Source organism: Aegilops tauschii, chromosome 4 (assembly GCF_002575655.3).
Source record: "Aegilops tauschii subsp. strangulata cultivar AL8/78 chromosome 4, Aet v6.0, whole genome shotgun sequence".
NCBI lineage: Eukaryota > Viridiplantae > Streptophyta > Magnoliopsida > Poales > Poaceae > Aegilops > Aegilops tauschii.
Window position 1 is genome coordinate 200,990,272 of NC_053038.3, and position 5,044 is coordinate 200,995,315.

Genomic DNA, 5,044 nt, shown 5'->3' on the forward strand with positions numbered 1-5,044 from the left:
TATTGAATTTGCTTATAATCGTTCGTTGCATTCTACTACTAAGATGTGCCCTTTTGAAATTGTGTATGGTTTCCTACCTCGTGCACCTATTGATTTGTTGCCTCTTCCATCTTCGGAGAAGGTTAATTTTGATGCTAAACAATGTGCTGAATTGATTTTAAAAATGCATGAGTCAACTAAGGAAAACATTGAGCGTATGAATGCTAGATATAAACTTGCGGCAGATAAGGGTAGAAAACATGTTGACTTTGCACCTGGAGATCTTGTTTGGTTACATTTGCGTAAGGATAGATTTCCCAATTTGCGCAAATCAAAGCTAATGCCACGTGCTGCTGGTCCTTTTAAGGTGTTAGAGAAAATAAATGATAATGCATATAAACTTGAGCTACCTGCAGATTTTGGGGTTAGTCCTACTTTTAACATTGCAGATTTGAAGCCTTATTTGGGTGAGGAAGATGAGCTTCCATCGAGGACGACTTCATTTCAAGAAGGGGAGGATGATGAGGACATCAATACCATTGTTACACCCATAGCCCCTACTGTTACATATACTGGACCAATTACTAGAGCTCGCGCACGCCAATTAAATTACCAGGTACTTCGTTTCTTGGTAATGATTCTAATGTTCATGAGAATATGATGCTACCTAAATTGGATACATTTGTTTTGCTTACAAATGAAGGGCCTAGCTTGGAGAAGGATGAACATTGGAGCAAGAACAAGCATGGAGTTGATGGCATGCGCAAGGGGAACAAGAACGAAGTTACAAGTGATGATTTCAGGACTTTCAAGCCACCATAAGGAGTGCATGAAGCCTTGGACGAAATATACAAGATGCCACTTCATAAATTTCGTCCAGAGGCTATTCTAGGTGCTGCGTCACCTTATTATTGGGCCAGGCCCATGTAATTTCGAAATACATAAGTATAGGCTGTTTTTAGAGTCCGTATGTATGGGGAAACAAGAGATAGGGTTGGTTTCGGACCCCTTCCCCAAGGGCCACGAAATTCCCCCCCTCTTCCTCCATATATACAGCCCTTAGGGCACCGTTTGGACTTTGGGTTTTGTTTAGATTAAAGTTCGCCATAGCTGCAACTTCGCGTACTTCATTTGTGTTCAACGACCAGATAAAGGCGTCACAAAACCCCACTTTTGATCAATAAAGCTTTCCTCTTATATTCGCAATATCCAGATTGCAATCTTAGTTTCTTGCTTGTTCTTCGTTTGCCTGCAGGAAACAGACCTTCGTGGTCAGGTTGATCGTGCTCCGGCGTGGTCAATAACTTCTCGGAGTTGGTTTAGCGATTGCTAAGGCGCGACGTCCTCACACGTTCGTAGTCAGATCGTCAAAGTCGACTTCCTCCAAAACGATAGCCACCATCTCATCGAAAGACGGGACACCTTTGCCTCTATCACTGCCCTGTCTGGAAGAAGCTCTTGACTGCTTCAGGGAGGTTGGTTTTCTACAGTTCTTCACTGACAAAGAACACTGGAATGAAGAGCTCCTGCTATAGTTCTACGACACACTTCACATTCGTGGCTACAACAGGGATCCGAAGACACGGGTCCTTGAGTGGATGTCAGGCGATGTGCACCATGAAGCCAAAGCTCAAGACATTATTGAGCTTACTTCCCTGCCCACACCAGGTGATTTGTATGAGCTTGGTTGTCAGCTTCACAATAATGAACTGCAGAGTATCTTTCAGCGGCCTGGACCAAACATGAGTCAGATGCTCAGCATGATGAAGCCATTGCATCAAGATGCTAAATATCCCAAGGAATTCTTCGTCAAGGACCTCGAGTACTTGTCCCGTACAATATATCACATTCTGAGGCGTACTCTATGGCCAATCAAGGGATATTCTGCTGAAGCCAAACTTGAAGGAGCCATGAAGACTTTGGTATTCTATATTGTCAATGGCATCAGATTCAATTCCCAGGATTTCTTCATCAGACAACTTGTTGCATCTGGAATTGATCTGTTTAGCTTGAAGTTTTATGCTCCATGGATGATGCGCCTAATCAAGCTTCACTCTTCTGTCGAATATCAGCCCTCAGCGCGCAACCATCTTGTGTTTTTTCCTGAGATTGATCTATCAGTTGAAGCCATCTACCCCGAGCCTGCCAAGGAGCCACTTTATCTTCATAATGCCGATCACCAAAGCTTCTCGCAACCAATGGAGGGAATTCTTGCTGCAACTCTATCCTCTGGTTCGAAATATGCGTGTGCCTCATCGTGCACACACCAAAGCCACTGATAGTACAATTGCACAAAGGCCTCGGAAGCGTTCTCGTGTACTCAATGACCGAGAGCTTCTTATGGCCTTACATCAGAAACAAGATAGGCACCATGACTGGCTTAAGCGTCAGATGCAGAGCATCTTGGTGGATGTTAATCGCATCCAAAACCTTGCCACCAAGAACTCGTTCGTTGCTCATGAAGCCTATCGGCGGTCCTGGAAGAGCCTCACCCTGCTATGTCCTCAAGCTGATCTTCGCGAAGATGGCTTCACTGAGGATTTCAAATTTGGTTCCAGACCTCCCCAGAATGCAAGCTGGCGTCGAACTCCTTCCATAGAAGGCTCTGAGTATTCATCTTCGGCTGCAACTGTTGTTGCAAGAGTCGTCGATGAAGAAGATGACGCCACTTCCCCAACCATAGCTTCACTGATAGAGGCGAGGGTGTCCCGATCTTTCGATGAGATGATAACTATTGATTTGGTGGAGCCGACTTTGACGATCCGACTACAAACGTGCACGACGTTGCGCCTTAGCAATCGCTAAACTAATCTCCCGAGGTTTCTGACGATGCTGGAAGCACAATCAGCCTGACCACGAAGGTCTATTCCTGCACGCAATCAAAGAACAAGCAAGAATATGATAATGCAATCTGAATATTGCGAATATAGATGAAGTATTGATAAAGGTGGGGATCCGAAAGCGGTCTTGGTCTGGTCGTTGGACAAAAACGAAGTACACGAAGTTGCAATGGCTAACTTTTAACTAAACAAATCCCAAGGAAAAAGCTACTAGATGGATCTACTTATATAGGAGCAAGGGGTGGCGGCCAAGGAGGTGGGAGGACGTCCCAAGGCAGCCTAAAACCAACCCTAGGTCGTACAAGGCTCATGGGCCCAAGTGGAGGTGATGCAACACCTTTGGACTTGTTGTTTGACTCGGATTCTGCTGCAGCGTCAGATTGTTTCGTCCATATCTCAACGCTTCGGACGAATTTAAAGGTGAATCCAATTGGGTTGGAAAGAAGACGAAATCTACTTTCCAACAAAAAAAGAATCACCCAATTCGGAGTCCGTATGAAAAAGTTGTCAGCGTTTTGAGTCAGGTATGTCTGTGCAGTCCGAATCTGAATCCAGAACGTGAGAGACTTGGACTCTATCTTCTCTTGGCCCAAAAGTGACGTGAGAGTTCTTTTTGAATAGAACCTAAACTTCTCATTTCCCCTATCATCATATGTGGATTGTACAAATATCCCATACACCTGCAATTAGACAAAACACAAAAGTGTGTGAAGTATTTTTGTTCTGGATAACATAAATAGATTATTGAATAGTTTGCACTAGAAATCACCTGATAAATATGCATGTATGCATTATTTTTGGTCGTATCCAAGGTAGTCATGTCCTCATCATCCTCCCCTTCTTGAAAATAAAGCCGTCCTCGGCGTTGCTTAATCTGAAATGTGGCTAACAAAAGAGACAAGGTGTACATGTTGTATATGTATATGTCATTCATTTTTACTTCCCATGGATTTTGCACATATGACACATGTATACATGAGTAACTTTCATAGTTAATAAAATATACAGCCAAAATATTATCACAAGAAGTAGAAGGCATGAAAGTATTGCAACTCAGTTTGCACATATAAGTGAAGCTCTTATTCATATGAAAAGATTGACAATATTCATCATTAAACCATCCCAACATTGGTGAATAAACCTTACTTGCATCAAATTTACATGCTACAACATGCTTAAATAAGCAAACATGCAATAAGTCATTTGACACAGAATCATCACCAAGATTAGAGGTCATATCAAAATGATTAAACATTGGTTCTTTTGCATCAACAGTTAATTCATTGGGTGCACTCAAATTTTTTGGTATTTCAGTTGTTTGATCACATGACGCATACATGACAGTAACATGATTCTCTAAAATAGGTGATGCGCTCAAATCAACAGGTAACTCAACACATGATGTATTCAAGTTAACTAGGCATGCATCATTCTCATGTGAAGTTATATCATCAATACCTTTACAGTTACCTTGTCGCAAAGATGTAGCTGATGTAGGTACGGATGATGGCAATGTACCATACTCTTGAGATGATGTCGCGCTCACAATCTGAGGTGTGGCTGCTCTAGTAGGTGCAACGGTGGAGGAACCAAGCGGTGGTGGTGAGCATGAACTAGAATAGTAATTGTTGTAGTCGCCCAATGCATCCTCCTGTAACTGTCTCTCAAAGGTACAAGCACGAACATACATACCAGTAATGCAACGAGGAATATACTGAAATCGTGCCTAAATATCATGGTTCAAACCACCAAAAAATCTATTCATTGTATCATCCTCAGATTCTTCTATGTCACAATGATGCATATAAGATTTGAACTCTTGGTAGTAAGCATGAACAGTGTTGTTGCCTTGTTTAAATTGTTCAAATTTGCGACGCAATTCACGACGATAGTAAGGAGGGAAAAATTGTTGTCTCATTACATCTTTCAAATATTTCCAAGTTGTGGGTTGGTTATCAATGTTTTTCTTACAATGCACACTCCACCAAACAGAAGCAAAACCAGTAAATGCTCTAGTGGCAGCTCATACTCACTCAAGTTCAGAAAAGTTATGGTGACTAAAAACTTGTTCTACTTCAAGCTCCCAAGCTAGATAAATAGCAGGATTAAATCTACTCTCAAATGACGGTAAAGAGATAACCCAACCATGTGCTTGTGTGTGTTGTCCCAACTCTCGTGATGGTGATGATGTGTCCGTCGTCCAAGAACTTCTATCTCCGGAACCT